Here is a 19,737-nt window from a genome sequence, read left to right on the forward strand (position 1 = left end):
ACATTCATTTGTTTTATTTATTTGAAAGACAGAGACAGAGGCCAGTAGAGTTATTTTCTTTGCTGATTCACTCCCTAAATATCCACAACAGTCAGGGATGAGTCAGAGCAGGTTCACGGGCCAGGAGGCAGGAACTCCATCCGGGTCCTCCAGGTGGGTGACAGGCCCAGGTGCTTGGGCTATCCCTGTCCTCTCCCACATTCAGTATCAGCAAGGAGTACAGCCAGGACTCGAACCCAGGCATGCTGACAGGGGATGCGGGCATTCGAAGTCCTAACTGCCGGGACAAATGCCAGCCATGGGTCTAAAAGGCTTTGCTGACGGGCCGCATTCTCAGGGACACCCCTGGGAGCAGCTGCCCCTTTAGCCGTGGTCCATTGTTCTGGCCACTGTCCGTCCTCCCTCCAGCCCCCCTCCAGCCCCTCCCAGACTTCTGAAGATGCTGACTGTGGGAGTGGCAGCCAGGGTACGGGTATTACACAGGGTAGGACTTGCGCCTGGGGTTCAGGGTTTCCAGTGGTGCTTGGGGTGTCAGAGGAGGGATCCGTGGGGGCGGGGAAAGGGATGCTTTGTGGACGTGTAATCCCTCCGGCATTCTAGGCGGGAACCTGGTATGTATTTTATCTAATAACACTAACGACTTCCCACGGTGGATTTTATTATCTTCATCTCATAAATGAAGTACAGAAACCTGGAGGCATCTGGGGGAGGGAGGGAGGGATTCCATCTTATGGCAGTGGGAAGTGGGGGATGGGGGGTGATCTCTGAGGGCTGAGGCTGGTGGGGGGACCAGTGGGAGGCTTGTGCGCCCCCTCTTGAGCTCAGCCTGTGACCGGGAGCGGGGTGGGGGAGCCTCAACTTCCCTTCACGGACAAGGGGGCTGGGCGCAGCCTTGGGCTGTGGCCCAAGGTCCTTCACTGGACAACTGGGGGGTTTCCAGGCTGCGGGGGAGGCTGGAACCTCCCTCGGAAGAAGGGTGGAAAGGAGGAGGGGGAACCCTCCTAGGCACAAGGTGGAGAAGGGCGAGGCTTGGCCACAAGACGGAGCCCGAACCAGGGACCCGAGCACCCAGCCTGGGATATGGAGGGACTGGCCTGGCAGTACCACCCAGGCTGTGTGCCCCTGGGCCACAGGCTTAACCTCTCTGTGGTTCCCCAGCTCCTGCAGCAGCTGCTCACTTAGAGGTGTCCTTGTCCTCACGCCTAGGGACTCAGTCCCGGGACTGCGCTAACATAGCCCTCCTCTTCTGCCCTGCTCAGCCCTGCTTCCGCTGTGCCCTCAGCTTACAGCAGGGGTCTCCTGGTCCCTCCACCAAGGACCAGTCTGAGGAGTGAGGTGAGGGGAGCAGGGCTTGTCCTCTGGTGGCTCCCTGGTGCTTGCTTGGCCCAGGTGCAGAATAAAGGGGACAGCACTGGCATCGCATATGGGTGCTGGTTTGAGTCCTCATTGCTCCACTTCTGATCCAGCTCCCTGCTGATGCACCTGGCAAAGCAGTGGAGAGTGGCCCGTGTCTGAGCCCCTGTGCCCACATGGGAGGCCCAGAAGAAGCTCCTGCTTCCTGAGTCCAGCCTGGTTCAACCCTGGCCATTATATGTCCATTTAAGGCAGATCTTTCTAAACTAAAGGAAGGAAGCAAAGGAAAGGAGGCCCACACGTCATACGCCTGGAAAGTTCAGTCACAAGCAAGCGCTTCCCCCTGGCAGGCAGTGGAGTGTGAATCAGCTGCTCGGACCCCCACCACTCGCGTGGGAGAGTCGGACTGAGTCCTGGGCTCCGGGCTTCAGCCTGGCTAGTCTCGGCTACCAGGTCCTGCAGCAGCAGAGGGAAGATTTCTGTGTCTCGGTTTCGCCTGCCCATGCCTCAGGTGTGCCTTTTTGCATCCTGGGAGGCTGCGCTGGGCTCTGGCACCACAGCTGTGTGGTCAGAGCTGGGCCTGGCCCCCACCTTGGGCATAACACTTGCCTCCGCCTCAGGCGATTGCCCACCCCCCCTTGCTCCCCAGCTGCCCCACTGCCAGCCCTGCTCCTCCGGTGCCTGTGGGCATAGCCCCAGATCAGCTCTCTGCTTAGGAAGGTGGAGTGGGGCTTGTGGGGCCTGGAGGGAGGGAGCTCAGGGAGGCATGTATTTACAGGAAAGGTGGCTGTGAGCCTTGGGTGGGCACTCACAGGGACTCACAGGGCGGCCCTCGGGGAGGGTGAGAACGGAGGCGGACAGGATGGCCTTGGTTGGGGCTAGGCCTGAGGCTGCCCTGAGGATGCCCACGGCACCTGGCTGCAGAATGAGCGTCTGTACCCCACATCATGCCAAACCGCACTGGCCCACGTGATCAGGTGCCTGGCTGGGTGCTGCTTTTCCTGGCCCTCCCTGGGGAGCACAGGACTGCTGTCACCTGCGCCCCACCTGCCCACTACGCCCCCCCCCCTTCCCGGCCTGACCTCTCTCTCTCTGGAACCCAGCTGGGTCTGGTTTGAGGAGCCTCCCCCTGCCCGCACCCCTGCATCCTGCCCACCCGCCTGCCCGCCCCCGCTGGCTTGGGGCCCTGCGGGCAGTGAGCAGCCCTCCGCAGCTTCTGCCCAAAAGTGGAGCACTCCTGCCAGGGTTTCTCGCTCGCTCAGCAGAAAAGCCATACACGCCTCCCGCAGACAGCTCCTTCCCTGAGGCAGGGTGACAGGCCTTTGTCACGGCACGGTCACAGCGGCCACACTTGCCTTGCTGCCCCCTCCCCACAGCCGGTGCCCCTATCTTGGGCTCAGTGCAGCTCTCTCCATAAGCTCTCTCCATGCCCTCCCAGCCTGGAGGCATGAAAGAGGGCAGGGTGGGAGAAGCTGCTGTCAGGGTTGAAAGGGGACTCAGGCGGGGGGGAGTGTCCCCTGGGAAGTAATGGGGACTTGGGGGAGAAAATGGTGTGTGTGTGTGTGCATAGGGCCTTTGCCAACCCCACACTCGGTGGATGTGAACCCTCGGTCAGGGTCAGGCTATGCCTCTGCCTGTCCACGGTGACCGAGCGAGCCACTCCTGCGACACAGCCCCCTCCTATCTTCCTTCACAGTGGCCTCATGCTTGCTGTGTCAGCAGTGGCACTGCTGTCCCCTGCCAGGCAGGGCTGCAGCCCAGCATCCAGTGTGGCTGCCCTGGGAGGGCACTGCTGGGGTGCACAGGGGCCAGGGTGGGGACCCAGTGACAGGGAGTCGGGGGAGGCAGTCCTACCCCTGGGACAGGCCTGGCTGGGGAGGACTCTCCGTCCCACCTCCCACTCCTAGCTTTTGTCTCCCTGTTTGCTGGCTCACCTGGGACCAGGGTTCACACTGTGGGTCTGGCAAGACATGACAAGGGCAGGGGATCCGAAAGTGCTGGGTCCTTGTATCACAACCACACCTCCTCCCCTCCCCCATTCCTTGTTAGGGTTCAGCGCAGGCTTTCCTGGGAGAGGCAAGGGGTTCGTGGTTCCACCAGCACCCTGGCCCAGGTTTCTGGTGCCGGTCTGCAAAGCGAAGGTCCAGTCACGCCCCACCCCGTGCTGTCTGCAGTACTGACTAACGGGACAGCCCAGCTGCATGCCAGTTAGGAAGTGACACTCCTCTGGGGAAGGGCTGAGGAAGTAATTCAAGGTCTGACCTTGACTCTGACCTCATGTTTGCGTCCATCCGGCCTCGACTGGTGCCAGATGTCCCCAGGAACTTCTGTGAGGGACTGTGGGCAGGGGACAGACAGGATGAGGGCTGGGGACCTGGCTCCCAAACCTTGCTATGGCAACCCTGGTTCATCCAGCTGGACTCCCTGTTGACCATCCTGCATGCAGTCCTTGGGACTGCCGGACAGGGTCATGAGAATGCAGGAACTGGAGTTGCAGCCAGGCCTGGAGCAGGACACGCTCAGCTCGGTGGGCAGGAGTGGGCAAGTATGGGGGGACTGGGAGGGCGGAACCAGCACAGGGCAGGCTGAGGACAGAGATGAGAGGCTCAGTCGGCCAGCTGGACGGGGTCACCAGGCTTGGGACTGTCCACTTCCTGTCTGGACTACACCTCACTGATGAGATCAGCGCATGCTCCCACCTGCTCCCACCTGCTCTGCTGCTGTCGCTGCTGTGGCTGCTGCGGGCGGACGGGCGGATGGCAGGAGCAAACGAGGTGAGGGAGAGATTCTCAAAAGCATAAAGGTGGTATTATTATTAGCAGGAGTCACATTTGACTTGCTAATTAGCTTCCTAAAAATAGTTGCGTCTGTTACAGGAGAACCCTGAGTGGGAGCTGGCGTCCTGGATTCTCCGTGGGACTTTGCGCTGGCTCTGTTATGCTGTGTGACCTTGGGCAGCACCCTGGCCCTCTCTGGGCCTCTATTTTTTTTTTCCTAGGAGGAGGTGAAGTTGGGGAGGGGCCACTTCCCACCAGGGGGGCTTTCTCTGAGTCAAGGTCAGAGTGGCTGATGTCCCCTGCACCGTTCCAGAATCTGCTGGGGAATTTGTGGGAGTCCTTCACCATGGCAATGATCTTGGGGGTACAGTGGACCAGCCAGCGCTAGCCCCTAGGGACACACAACACGTCTGCTCTGGTGGGGGTGTAGGAAGAATTACATGGGGTCAGGAGTACTTGCAGGATGTGGGGCAGACAGGGAAGGCTCCCTGGAGGAGGTGGGGTGGGTTGAAGGATGAAAGGTTGAATAGGAGCTCATTTGGCCAAGGCGGGAGGGGAGGGAATCTTTCAGACATAAGGAAGCAGAGGTGGTGGCTGCAGGGGGTGGCAGGCTAGTGTCCCTTCCCACCTCCCATCACTCAAATGGGAAGGCTTTGAGCTGATGGACCAGGCAGGGTGTGTCCTATGAGTATCCAGGTTGTAAAAGTGGCAGGGTTGGAGGCTGTGATTCACTGAAGAGACATTTCCTTCTCTGGTTTCTTGTCTGTGAGTCACCTCCAGGCAATGCAAGCTCTGCAACCTGTGTCCCCTCACCTGGTGCCCCCAGCTCCATCCTCCAGCCCCTTCATCCCCCTGGGTGCCTGCCCACCCTGTGTGCAGTCTGTGGGGCCTTCCAGGAAGCAGGGACTGGGGTTGAAGCTGGGACTCCAGCCCAGGCAGGTGCCCTCGGGTAGGCCATGTGGGCATCCCAAGCAGTGTCTTAATTGCTTTGTTGAAACGCCTGTCCCATCTGGGAATTGTACATCTGGAAGGGGCTGGGCTGGGGCAGGGGGCGTCTTTTCTGGGTTTGGGGATCCCCAATACCCCTGATGCCCTGCAATTGTATGGCCGGGTAGCTTCCCTTCAACACCCCTCCAAGCCTTTAGGATCCCCCGCCCTGAATCTGCCCTGAGACCTTCAGACGGGGCACCCCGCCCCCTACCCCGGGAATGGCTGCGAGCTGGGACGACCACTCTTGGGGCAGCACTGCCCCCTGCTGGCCACCACCCTCCCCAACTGTCAGGGTCGGGAACTGGCGATTTCATTCATTCCCTGCTACAGACCAGCCCAGGCTGGTTCTGTGGTGGTCCCCAAGGCCAGGTGGGGTGCATACCAGTTTCCGTTCCTGCCTGGAACTCAATTTCCTGGTCTGTGCAGCGAGCAGTGCAGTTTCACAAGGTCTTCCGTGATTTCTGGTTTGGTGCACCATCCCCAGGCCGGCCTCAGTATACCCCAGTCCTGCCTCTGTGGGCCCAATGGTCCCCTCCCTGCCTGTCTCCTGCCCTTGGCAGAGCTCGGATGAAGCTGAGCTGATGAGGTGTGGCATGGCCGGCGGGGCCACAGGAAGCCCCTAATTCTCCTTTGGCTCAAGCTTTGGCATCTGCTTGTGGTTGTTGCTCTAGGCACTCATGGAAACGGCTTGACTCAGTCTGCCCCATTGTGCAATGGGTTAATAACACCTCACTCCAGCACTGTTATGAGGATTAAACAAACTAATGAAGCATTTGCAAGAGTGCCTCTGGGTGGCAGGTGTGTGTCAGGGGGACTTTCCCCCTGTCACGTGGGTCTTGGAAGCCCCTGGGACCACTCCCTACTGGACCTCTGCCCTGGGAGGCCATGCTAGGCCCAGCAATGCAGAATCCTGGGGTTGAAATTCAGGGGCACCCTGAGGGAGCCCAGGGCTGGGCTATCTTGGAAAGAGAGATCTGGGGTTCAGGCACAGAGAGGGGGTGAGCTGTGGCCAGTAGGCTGTGGTCCAGAAAAATCTGTCATAGCTTGGCAGCTCTTGCCTCGTCCCAGTAAGTCCTCAGGCCTCTGCTGGCCGCTGTCGGGGACCTGACTGTGGTGTGCCTGGCAGCCAATGCATAGGAGTGGAAACCACTAGAACAGTGGCACACAGCAAGGTGGGCAGGTGGCTGGAGGCCACACATAAGGGAGTGGGTACTTAGGGGGCCTGCTGGGGTGTGTCCTCTGATTCTGTGCCTCCTGCTGGAAGTGGGGGCAGGGTGCCGGGGCTCAGGTAGGGGCATGAGGCTGCTGGGCTAGAGTTTGCCTTGATGTGGGTGTGGAACCGGGGGAATGGCTTTAGCCTGGGGGGTGGCCCAGGCCAGTTGGGGGCAGGGGGCACGGGCCAGTTGGGGGCTTTCCTGCTGAGTTGGAAGAGCCCTGAGAGGGGTGGGAAGCCCCTCAGACCCTGGAGAGGCACAGAGTAGGGGCTGCTGGGGGAGTTGCAAACAGCCTTTCCTGGGGGCTATGAGTCAGGTGTCCTGTGGATACATGGAGTGTCTGAGAGAGACCTACTCCCCCCTCCCCAGCCTTCAAGCCCTTCTTTCTGGGTGGGTTGGGACTCCTCCTACCCGCTACACCTATGCCCACCCCTGGGCAGTCTCCTGAGCTGGGTTTCCAGCAGGGCCCTGCCCCCAGGGAGCCAGGGAGTGAAAAGGGAGGGGGCACGGGTGTGGGGAGTGGGCTGCTGAGGGCAGAGAGGGGCTGGGGGGAGGCTGGCCCTGGCCAGGCAGGGGTGGGGGTGGGCCTCCTGAGAGTTTCCTGAGAGGTGGAAGTGGGATTGGCGGCTTGGTAATTAGGAGGAATGTTCGGAGTGTTCCAGAAACGACTGTAATTATGGCTCATCTCTGCAGCCATACTAGAGTTTCAGGGATGGGGGAGGGGAGGAGGCAACGCTTGGGTGACTTCCCCTTAGCCCAGAGAAGCCTTCACACCAGCAGACCGCAGACCATCTGGGCCCAAGCCCCAATCTGACCCAAGTCCATGGGACACGACTTCCTCCGGGCGGCCTTTCCTGACACCCTGGGCAGGGTCCACATCTCTCTACCGTGGTGTCCTTCCGGCCTCCACTTCTCACCTTGCCCTGGGGCTCTGACTCAGTGCCTTGAGGCCAAGCCGGAGTCCCCTTGTTGAGTAAATGTGATTATTGCACATGGCCACGTCCACCTCTTCAAGGATGTAAACTTCTGTGAAGCGCATTTTGTTCATAAAGAGGAACCGTGTCTCTGAGTGTTTTTCTTGGATTGTTGTCCGGTGTGTCTCTTCAGGAGGGGACACTGAGCAGGGGTGAGGTGGGGGGACAACGGCTGGCTTTCTACCCCGGTAAGGGACACAAGGTCAGGTCATGGCCACGGGCACACACAGGGTAGGGGTGAGGGGCACTTTCCCAGGAAGTCAGGCAGGTGTGGGCGGCCTTGGCAGGGCTCAGAGGGGCCGGGCACCCCTGGGGGTAGATCTTGTCTCTTCTTCTCCCCAACGGTCCATGGCAAGGTGCCACCTTCCGGCGCCCTCCCCCACCCACCACCCAGGAAAAAGGCTAATGCTGGGCCCCCCCCACCCCCCCGCCGCCTGTCAGAAGGCGGGGGAGCACAGTCAGGTAGCCGCTGCAGCCCCCTCAGGTACCAAAGTGGGGGCTGACTGGAGACAGAGGGCAATGAGTAGCTTGCTCAAAACCCAGCCAAACCCCCTCCCAGGGACCCATGCCATCCACCTGGGGTCCGAAGCTCTGTCATGGTTACCCCAGACAGGGCCCCAACAATCCCTCCGTGGCGTTCACTGCTGCTGACCAGGCACTTCTTAGTGGAAACATCTAAGCCAGAGGGGCTGCCGGAGTGGCCCCTGGGTGTGTGAAGCCTGGGGCAGGTTGCAGGTGGAGGATGGGTTGGGTGGGGCTCAGCCAGGTTCCTGGATTGCAGGAGGGGAACAGCCCCTGCCTGATGCTGCAGCTCTTAGCGCATCAGAAGTCCTTGTGTGATGTTGGTTTCTGGAGCTGATCTGGTAGAGCCCATGGGGTTATGTCTGGAGGTGGACCCTCACCCACCCCCCTGCCATCTGTTCCCTCTTTTCTCTGCAGGGTCCGTCCCAGGACTCAGATCTCAAATCTACTCTTTCCTTGCAGGCTGTGCATCCTTGGGCAGGTTGCTCCACCTTTCTGTGCTGCCGTGCCCTTCCACGTAGCTCTGGGCGGACATAGCAATGTTCCCAGTTGGTGGGGAACTAACGGTGTAATTCCCCAGGAATTGCGGCCCGCTGTGCTCTCATTTGCGTCTCTCTGCTACCCTCTGGTGGACTCTGGGAGGACGCGGCGCAGCAACGAGGAGGTGGATTATCCACTCGGGTTGCCTTTTCTCTCTCTCTCTTTATTTATTTATTTTTATTGGAAAGGCAGATATACATAGAGGAGGAGAGACAGAGAGAAAGATCTTCCGTCCGATGATTCACTCCCCAAGTGAGCGCAACAGCCGGTGCTGCGCCAATCTGAAGCCGGGAACCAGGAACCTCTTCCAGGTCTCCCACACGGGTGCAGGGTCCCAAGGCTTTGAGCTGTCCTCGACTGCTTTCCCAGGCCACAAGCAGGGAGAAGGATGGGAAGTGGAGCTGCTGGGATTAGAACCGGCGCCCATATGGGATCCTGGCGGTTCAAGGTGAGGCCTTTAGCAGCTAAACCACGCCGCCGGGCCCCTCTCTCTCTTTTTAAAAGCTACCTTGGGGCTGTGTCGCCTCATTTCTCTCCCCACACCCCAAGCAGAGCACATCCACCTGTAGGATGGCTCTGTTTGAACCAGAGCTCTGCTCTGAGGGAAAGTTAGCCAGGGCACATTTTTTTTTCTTGTTGACGCTAAGCATGGCCCATCCATTGGATCGGTCCCCAAAAAAGCCTGCCTAGACAGCAGCCAGCCACTGGGAACTCCAGTCAGGACTCCCACAACGGCGGCAGGGAACCCAAGTGAACGAACCATCATCTGGTGCAGAGCCGGACAGGACGCAAGGCAGCGAGGACTGGAACTGGCGGGTCCGTATGGGATGCGGGTGTGTCAAGTGCCCTGACAGAATCGACCCGCTTTGCGGACTTTAAAAACGCCCACAGCTTTTTGCAGGCGTTATAGCTCGGGGGTTAAGACACCATTTGGGACACTCAAATCCCTCATGTTGAAATGTCTGGGCGAGTCCCATTTTTCTTTGTTTCTGATTTGACTTTCTGCACACGCACAGGTACAGGCTGCCAGAAGGTGTACATCTGGTTCCTCCAGGGGTAGATGGAGGTGGAGGGGATGCTGACCCCAAGGTCCAAAATCCCTCTCCAAGAGGCCGGCTCAGCTGGGGAGCCCAGCTTCCTGCACCTCCTAAGCCTTCTCCACGCACTTCCACTCCTGGGTCTGGGCACGTCTCGGTCCCACCCCCTTATCGCTTGCCAATCCGAGAACCCCAGCAGCTTTCCGGTTCCAATGCAGAGGGAGTGCGCTTGCCTCTGCCCCCCTGGGCCAGGCTCCTGCACCTGCAGCCGGCGGGAACGCAGCTCAGCGGAGGCCTGATGCGCACGCCAGTGCCTGCGCGTACCTGGCCGAACCTCGGGCCGCCCGGTGGCTACAGGCTGTACCTCCCCGGCACGCGCACTTTTCCATCCGCGAGTGGCGCAGGCGAAGGGACCTGGGATCAGAGCTGGTCTGGACGGAACCAGCGCCGGGATGCGGCCGGCTGTCCCAGGCAGCGGGCTCTGGCTCCATCTCGTGGCGCCGACTGGGAGCATGCGCTTTCTGGGGGTCTTGTGGGGCCCCTGGCAGCCCGGCTGAGGGTGGCCCTGGAGCATCCTGTCCTTTCAGGACGCACCTTTCCGTGTCCTTCTTGCGCTTTTGTGCACCTGCGCCCCGGCTCTGGCCTGCAGGATCCCACACCCCCTCCGGAGCTGGGCTCTGCCAGCTAGCCGGGTCCAACCTGCAGCAGGGTCGGTGAAAGTTTCTGTCAAAGGAGAGGACCCCAGGAGAACCTGTTGGCTGGCGGGGGATTCCCTGCAGGGGCGGGTGTGAATATTTGACAGCTGGAGGAGGGGGAAAAAAAATTGCTTGGCTCTAAAACATGAACCATACGGAACGTGAATCAATAAATTCTTAATCACGTCCAGTGGTGACACGATATCAACCTCATTAATTGTGAAATTTCATGTTCATAAAAGTTTCATTCCGTTTGAAAGGATGTATGAGCTCCCTGCTCGTCGTTTTGCAAGAATTATGAAAGCAGCGGGGATGGGGCCGGCGCTGTGGCACAGTGGCTTAAGCCACCACCTGCCACGCCTGTCTCCCCCTATGGGTGCCAGTTTGGGTCCTGGCCATTCCCCATGCAGCTCCCTGGGACTTGGCCTGGGAACGTGGGGAGCGTGACTCAAGGGCTTGGGTCTCTGAAGCCACATGAGAGACCCAGAAGAAGCTCCAGGCTCCTGGCTTTTCTCTGGCTTAGCCCTGGCTATTGAGGCCATTTGGGTAGTGAACCAGGGGATGGCAACTCTTTCTCTGTAAATCTGCCTTCGAAATAAATAATACATCTCAAAAAGAAAAGTAGATCAAGAAAAGAAGGAGAAGAAAAAAATTAAGAAAAAGAAAACCCCAAATGCAAGATAGCAGGAACAGCTGTCCTGGACGGAGCCTCCAGGCTGGAGCTGGACCTTAAGACTGGCAGGCAGGGGGGCAGAGCTTCTGTGCCCATGCCAGCACCTGCCTGGCTGGGGCGTGCACCTGAGTCACCTTTACCCTTTGGCTGCCCGTGTCCAGAAGACACAATAGTCCCTGAGCAGCTGAGATGCAGCTGCGGGTCAGGAGGTTACCGGCCTGTGTGACATTCCTCTCCTGTCATAGCTCTGTCTCAACACCCAGGGCACTTTCCCCACCCAACAGCAGCCTTTCCTGTCTCAGAGTGATGGAGCCCCTGGGCCCCTGCGTGCCCCCAGCGCCCCTGGCTGCCTTGGAAACAGGCACTGGGAGCTCCCTGAAACTGCTTCCTGCGTGGCAGCTCCTAAGCCCTCCAAGAAAGCCCTTGCCCGTGGCATTTCTCACTTTGCATTGCTCATTAGCTGCCAGATTCTGCACTCTTTCTTCTTGCACCAGACTTGATTTTTTTTAAAGATGTATGTATTTATTTGAAAGGCTGTGCCAGGCCAAAGCCAGGAGCCAGGAACTTATCTTGGATCTTCTGTGAGGGTGACAGGGGCCCAGACACTCGAACCGTCCTCTGCTGCTTCCCCAGGACAGAAGTGGACCAGCGGTGACTCCAACTGATGCCCATGTGGGACGCTGGCGTTACAAGTAGTGGCCTAGGGCCTGGCGCGATGGCACAGTGGTTAACATCCTCGCCTTGCACGCCCGGGATCCCATATGGGCGCCGGTTCTAATCCTGGCAGCCCCGCTTCCCTTCCAGCTCCCTGCTTGTGGCCTGAGAAAGCAGTCGAGGACGGCCCAAAGCTTTGGGACTCTGCACCCGTGTGGGATGTGCACCCGGAAGAAGTTCCTGGATCCTGGCTTCAGCTCGGCATAGCATCGGCCGTTGCGCTCACTTGGGGAGTGAATCATTGGACGGAAGATCTTCCTCTCTGTCTCTCCTCTCTGTATATCCACCTTTCCAATTAAAAAAATAATAATAAATCTTTAAAAAAAAAAAGTAGTGGCCTAACCTGCTATACCACAACATTCCCCACACTCTCACCCAACCTACTTTTGCCCCCAGAGTCTTCTCAGTTCACTCTTTCTGGTCAGGAAGGTTCCAGGATCCATGAAAATAATAATAATAAATAAATGCCCAAATAGGGGTTCTCTTTCTTCCAGGACATGGGGCATCTTCAGAAACCCTGACCACACCGTGGCCGATGTATGTGGGAAGAAAGTGCTTCACATATTTATTTATTTTTAAATATTTTTTAAATGTTGCATTTTATTATTCATGTTTATTTAATAATAATATGCACATATTTATATGTATATACAGAGCAATAATATACATAATATACATATAGCAATAATAATGCTACAGGAAATGCTGTAGGAAATGCATAGTAGGCTAAGCCTCAGCCTGTGGCCCTGGCATCCCATATGGCTCATGTTCGAGTCCCAGCACCTCCATTTCCAATCAAGCTCCCTGCTAACATGCCTGGGAAAGCAGTGGCGAGTGATCCATAACCTTGGGACCCTGTACCCACATGGGAGAGCTGGAGGAAGCTCCTGGCTCCTGGCTTGGGATCAGCTCAGTTCTGTCCATTGCAGCTCTTTGGGAAATAAGCCAGCTGTTGAACAATCTTCTCTCTTTGCAACTCTGCATTTCAAATAAATAAATAGGTCTTTAAAAAAAAAAAAGCAAAGAACATAAAAGGAACACCGTCAAAGAAGGGAAGGGTGCAGGTGCCTGTGTGTCTGTGGGGTGCTAAACCACGAGATGGGGTGCTGAGGGCAGTGAAGTTTGGTGGGCGTCTGTAGAGTGTGCTGTCAGCCCCGAAGGCAGGCCTGAGATGACAGAACAGCCTAGGGGTCCTTCACCTGCCAGGTTGAGCTGTGACGATGGAGTCGGGAAACCCTGAGGTGCAGAGAGCCCCAGGAGGGTGAAGCGATCCGGAAGAAGCACCCAGAGACGAGAGTCCCAGCCCAGAGCCTTGAACTTTTCAACGTTCTATCAGTGGATCTTCTTTTTCTTTTTAAAATTTATTTATTCATTGATCTGAAAGGCAGATTTTATAGAGAGGAGAGATAGAGAAAAAAGATCTTCTATCTGCTGGTTCACTCCCCAAATGGCCACAAACGCCAGGCTGGATCAGGTTGAAGCCAGGAACTTCTTCCGGGTCTCCCACGTGGGTGCAGGGTCCCAAGGCCTATGGCTGTCCTCGACTGCTTTTCCAGACCACAGAAGGGAGCTGGATGGGAAGCGGGACCTCTGGGACATGAACCTGCTCCCATATGGGATGCCAACGTTGCAACCCACGGCTTAACCTGCTGCACCAGCCCTGGATGTTTACTTACGAATGTATTTATTTTTGTTTAAGCCAATTTGCGTTGGATTTGCGTGAAACATACTTCAGCAGCAGGTTTTAAAAAACAGAGTTACTAAATAAAACAAAGCATGAGAACCAGGAACATGAGCAGGAAGCCGGATCAGAAATAGGGTACCTGGGCCTGCCTGGCATGGTGGCCTAGTGGCTAAAGTCCTCGCTTTGCTTGCACCGGGATCCCATATGGGCGCTGATTCTAATCCTGGAAGCCCTGCTTCCCATCCAGGTCCCTGCTTCTGGCCTGGGAAAGCAGTCAAGAATGGTCCAAAGCCTTAGGACCCTGCACTGGTGTGGGAGACCTGGAGGAGGCTCCTGGTTCCTGGTTTTGGATTGGTTCAGCTCTAGCCGTTGTGGCCACTTGGGAAGTGAATCAGTGGACAGATCTTTCTCTCTGTCTCTCCTCCTCTCTGTATATCTGATTTTCCAATAGAAAAAAAAAATCTTAACTAAAGAAACAAAAGAAGTGGAGCACCTGGAATACAAATGAACACTTGTGACATCACTGCAGGCCACAGCACAACCCATAAATCTTTTAATGCTTTTTTTTCCCTTATCTGGAAGTTACTGCCAAAAAAAAGCCTTTGCCTGTCAACATCCCAAGCTGAATTGCAGAGTCTGGCTTGGGATGATGAGACCGCAGCAACCAGCCAGGCTACTCTTGGGGGTGGGGGTAGCACCTCGCGAGCCCTGACCCTGGGGAGCCAAGGAGTTGCCCACACGGTGGACGCCTGCATCCAGATCAACGCTGTGGGGGCCACATAAATCAGAGAGCTTGCGTAAATGGGGACGCAGAAACATCTCTCAGGTCCTGCCTACTCCGGGCAGCTCCTGAGGGGACCGGGGCTGTGGTCAGTGCTGCCTTCTGCCCAGCTGACGTCACCCTGGGCTCGAGGTCGGCGCTGAGCTCAGGCGGCTGCCAGCTGGATGCTTGTTTTTCACCAGGGGGCAGTGGTCACGCTCCTGCCCGGGCACGGCAGCCACTCCTGATAAACATGTGATGACTCCTGAGCCTGGACATGTCGCCGCGAGGAGCCCAGCCCTGCTGGATTCTGGCGTCAGGATCCTCTCTGTCTGGGTCACCTGGGGCCTCGGGACAAGCCCAGCAGAAGCGTGGGCGGACACAGCTGCAGGTGCGCACACCCGCTTGGCGATAGCTCCAGGAGAGAAAGCTCAAACCACGGAGGGCTCACCCTTTGAACTGGCACCACTCTGTACCTTCCAGTACCTTCTAGAAAGAGCTGGACCACCAGCCCCATAGGCAGCTACAGAATAATGTTATTTTCACCTCCGTAAGAATCTCTTTCCTCACATCTCGACCCCCACGCTTTGACTCATCCTCAGTCAATTTTCTGTCTCTCTTTTTATTTTATTTTACTTTTTGGTGGTATAGTGATTTATTTGGTAGTAAGAGCTACAGAGAGAGACAGAAAGAGAGAGAGATCTTCCATCTGCTGCCTCACTCCCCAGATGGCCCCCGTGGCCGGGGCTGGGTCAGGTTGAAGCCAGTCTCCCATGTGGGTTGCAGGGGGACCAAGCACTTGGGCCATCTTCCATTGCTCTCCCAGGCACATTAGCAGAGAGCTGGGTTGGAAGTGGTACGGGACATGGGTGACCCAAGTGGTTCTGAATGTGTCCTGTATTTGGCAGGCATCCTGTGAGGTTTTTAGATACAGGGAAAAGCCACACACTGCAGTGTGAAGTGGCAGGTGTCCCACCCGACAGGCACCTGTTTCTAGCTGTGGTTTTGTATAATTGTACAACTCTCTTGGAACTTGGTCCTCACCATCCAGGGAGGTAGGGGATGGGGGAGGATGGGATACAGGGTGTGTGTGTGTATGTGGGGGGTGCTGGGGGTGTGGTGGAGTGGAGGGGATGAGGGATAGGCAGATGAGAGATCCAGGGTTTGGGGGAAGCCAGATGGGCCAAGGTCTCAGTCTGAGGCTGAGTGAGCAGCTGACCGCAGACCTTGGCTCCAGCGGCCCAGGGCTGCTGTGGAGTCAACAGGGGAGGGCCCAGGAGGAATGGGGCTCCAAGGAGAGTTTCCTTTGTGTCTTCAGGTTCCCCCAATGCCTCGGGGAGCAGGGGCTTCCACCGCCACCTCCTCCTCTTCCGTCCCTGACCTCACTCAAAAAAAAAAAAAAAAAAAATGACCCTGCTTAACCTCATCTGGGAGCTCTTGTCCCTCCACCCCGAGCTCCCCACTGCCAGGGCTCCCCACGCCCTTTGCCCTGCTGACAGCTCAACTTGGCTACCTCTCAGCAGCAGGACGAGGGACCCAAGAACCCCGGGGGTACCCCAGCACCGGCTCTGGCGCTATGACTTTGAGTGTGCCGCGGTCTGAGTTTGTAAGACAGGCAAAAGTTCAGCTGAGGTCGTTTTGGCCCTGGCAGGCAAGATGTCCCCGCACTTTAGTCCCTGGGCTCAATTGCTGTCTCAGGCTCCTCCCGCCAGGGCAGACTCAGGCTGGGCTGTGAGCAAAGATGGACTAGGTTCTTATACACAAAAGAACAATGTTCTCTGGTGCCCTGGGGGCCGCCAGCAGGCAGGACGGAAATGGCTCTGGGAGGAACATTGCCTTCGACACAGGTCATCAGCTGCTGGGGGTTACAGATACGGTCAAACCTTTCCTATCTCCTATGCTGTCCAGGACGGCTCTTCCACTGTTGACTTCGAAAACAGGAAACTGGCAGGATACCAGCAGGTGCTTAATTCGTGCCAGCTCTTCCTGGGACCTCCAACTCTAGGCTCATTCTCTAGTGTTAGAAACTTCTGACACCCTTCTTGGGGACAGGGTCCTCTCTCAGGAACTTTGTCTTCTCCCCATCCCATCTCTGGGGCTGGCTGAGCCTCAGCCCTTGGCCCTGTGGCTTCCCCAAGAACAGGGCCCTTTGCAACTCACCTGCCCAGGCAGGGCTGGTATGGAGATGCTGAGGGTCCCAGGTGCAGGAGTCAGGGCCTGTTCCCTGCTCCATGGGTTGTTACCCCCCTTCGCCAGCATCGTCTAGCCCCACCTCACCATCCACACTGACCTCTGAATCTCAGTGTTTGGAATTTCAAACAAGAACCACCTTCTGCAGAGAGCATCGGATGTGGCTGTTGGAGCAAGGTTGTAGGAGGCAAGGGGATGTGTGGGATGGTTGTGGGGCCACAAACCTGGTTGCTCACAAAGGTGTGTGCGTGCAGAGCAGTGGGTGTGGAGAGTTCTCTGGATGAGGTTAGCTCGCTTGGCCATGCCCACCACGGGGAGGCACGCAGGGGAAGCCAGAAACTGCTCTTGCTTAGAGCATGTGGTGAGACCCTGGGAGCCTACAGAGGCAGACAGGACCCCGGCTCTCTGAGTGACAGCTGGATAGGCCCCTCCCATCCACAGGCTCCAAACTTTGGCCCTTTGGGGAGGGTGGTGCGGTCTTGATTCTTAAGCCTGATGTTCAAGTGGCCTCGGCACACCTTGTTCTCTCCCCACCCCCCGTGGGCAGTGTCAGAGCAAACACAAGCACTTTTTCTTTAAAAGGTTTATTTATTTTTATTGCAAAGTTAGATGTACAGAGAGCAGGAGAGACATCCGATGATGTCTTCCATCCGATGATTCACTCCCCAAGTGACTGCAACGGCCGGGGCTGTGCTGATCCGGAGCCAGGAGCCAGGAACCTCTTACGGGTGGGTGCAGGGTCTGAGCCGTCCTTGACTGCTTTCCCAGGCCACAAGCAGGGCCTGAATGGGAAGCGGGACCGCTGGGATTAGAACCGGTGAACATATGGGATCCCAGTGTGTTCAAGGTGAGGACTTTTGCCGCTTGCCCAAGGCGCCGGGCCCAACACAAGCACTTTTAATTCGTTCCAAGTGGCAGACCCACCCAGGGTCCCAGAAGTCCAGTGGATGGGAAGTGAGCTCGGGTGGAAGGACTTGGAGTGGAAAGCATTGTGTTCGCCTCTGGGTTGAGGAGTTGTGTGCACGGTGTGCAGCGCTGTTGTGTGTGTGCATGGTGTGCGTAGACCGACATGGCTGGCCTGCAAGGTGGCTGCCGAGGTGTTGTGAGGACAATGGATCGTCATGTGACTCAAGGTTATCAGTGTCCAGTAGGCTCTGGCAAAGTGACACGAGGCCTGGGAGCCGCCCAGCTCCAGTCCTGCTCTGAGGGAGGGCGTCCTGGGCTGCCCTTCTCCACAGCTGTACCACCAGTCCCTTGGCTCTGTCTTGCCAGCGCAGTAGTTTGTATCAACTGATGTTATGAGATCTTGTCTCATAATACTTCTACTTGCCTTCTTTAGTTGAACCCTGACTGAGAGACATGGCTGACCTGCCTTTAAAAAAAAAAAAAAAAACAAAACTACCTGTTTGCCCTTGGTGAAAGTGCCCACACAGATGATAAAGTTCAAGAAAATTGGGTCAGGAATCAGAAGTGGTTAGGAGGAGGCGCTGAAAGGAGGCCAGCTTTGGTAGACCAAGGGTTAGGGACAAGAGCTCCCAGATGAGGCCCCAGTCAAGGTCATTATGTTGAACAAGGCCAGGGGAAGAAGAGGCAGAACTGAGCTGGCCCCATGGGGGATGGTCCCTGGGGACATCAGGGGCCACTTTGCTAGGAGGCTTTTTCTCTGTTTCCGGAATATTCCCTCAAGGAGTTAAAGTGCACAGGGGGAAGAGGAGGAGGGAGTGGTGGTGCCAAGACTGTCGCTCAAATCATGTTCCAGATCCGTCTTGGGGATCACCTGCTGACCACACAGGGCAAAGGAGGTGGCTGCTATCAGAGTGGGTTTTATTGGGTGCTTATCTTGTGATGTCACCACCTGCTTGACATCTGATGGGGACAACCAAGCCATCTGCCTGCACCCCAACTACAAAGACGCTGGGCTATTTAGCCGAGAATTTCCAATGCCATCAGTGAGAGTTACTGCTTGGACAAGTTCCTGCCCTGGATTCCCTCTTGGGTGCCCTGGCCTCAGGACGCAGCAGGCCCCACGGCTGCCAGCTGACTTGGTTGGGACCCCTGGGTGTGGTTACCACTTTTTCCACTGCCTGGTGGGGCAGGCAGCTCCCAGCAGTTGCCTCCTCTCTCTTTCTCTTTGATGTGAACTGTGCTCCGTGCCAACCAGCTGCCCTTGAGCCAGAGATGTCTCTCTCTCTGCCCACCCCATCCCAGGAGAGGGCACCGGCCCCTCAGCTTGGGATTTCACTCCTAAGTGATCCGTGTGGTTCCTGTCCGTTTGAAAAGGCTTGTTTGGTAAACGGGGTGGGTGGGTAGGTGGGGAGGGGCAGGTCTCTGTGTATGCGTGTGCATTCATGGAGGGACTGTTTCAATCCAATGGAAAACTCCCAGCAGCACATCTTGGCAAATGCCTGCCACTGCCGACACCCCAACCCATGACCAGAGTAGCATGCCAGACGGCCCCTTGCTGCTGCCCCCTCCCACCCTGGGTCATCACCGCTCACATCTCACTGCAGGCCTTCAATCTGCCAGGGATTGAACTTGGTCAGACCGGAGCCTGACCCAGAGCTGGTTCTCCACCTGACTGCCGCAGAAGATCTCCAGAGCAAAACACGACGACTTAACATAGAAGCAACACCTGCCATTCTCAGAAAACAGAGTTTTCAACTTTTTTCCAAGTAGAATTTTTTTTTTTTTTTTTTTTTTTGCTTTTATGCGTCAGGAACCAGGCAGCTTTAAGAAACTCGTGGAAAATGGGATGAAAAAGTTGGTTTTTCTGGTTTAAGCCTCACACATAGCTTTGCCCCACCCCTAAGCATTTTTTCTGGAATTTTCTGAAGGCACCTTCCTTGTGCATATGTGTGCCCAGAAATTTATTTTTTCCACCCAGATGAACTTAGCTTTTTCCTTCAACTTTGCAGAAATGCTTTAAAGCCACTTTTGTGGCATGGTAGGGATAGTGCTGCCATGGCCCTGGCATGTTTGCTTCCTTGGGGTACCCCCATCTCCCCCAAACCTGCCCTGCCCGGGTTGCTACATTTCTTGGTGGGAAGAGGTCCCAGGTCTGGACTCCCTCCCCCCAACCGTGGTGGGGCTCAGCACAACAGGGACCTCAGGGGCTGGGGACAGAGGGGTCTCCCTGAGGCAGGGGGCCCTCAGGCTGCAGTGACACAGAAGGAATCTTATCTTTGCTGCATCCAACCCAAGTCTCTCTCCAAGAAGTGCAGCCCAGACAACTCTGCTAAACAGCAAAGTTTATTGAGGAGGCAGGTAAACAGACCAATCGGTCGGGGTCAGCTCCCCTTTCCTTCAGAGAATGACCCCCGAATGAGGGTTACAAGGGTTTTTTACAGAATGGGTGAGCTGGGAGGCCTGGGAAACAGAGTGTGGCAAAACATGCAACATCAGGTCCTGAAACTGAAGGTGTGTTGACCCAAAAAGCTAGCAAAGCACTTTGTACAGAAACATAAAGAGCAGGTTAGCAGACTAGAACAGGTCTGAGCCAAAGTAACTCCATTTTGTGACTGGATTGCACAACTTGAGTCTGGGGAGGTATGTGGTGTGGGCAGACCCAGCCAGAGGAGGAGGAGGGAGAGAGCGGGAGGGGGAGGGAAGGAGGG

Source organism: Ochotona curzoniae, unplaced genomic scaffold, assembly GCF_017591425.1.
Source record: "Ochotona curzoniae isolate NIBS_2020 unplaced genomic scaffold, NIBS_Ocur_1.0 scaffold_4701, whole genome shotgun sequence".
Classification (NCBI taxonomy): domain Eukaryota; kingdom Metazoa; phylum Chordata; class Mammalia; order Lagomorpha; family Ochotonidae; genus Ochotona; species Ochotona curzoniae.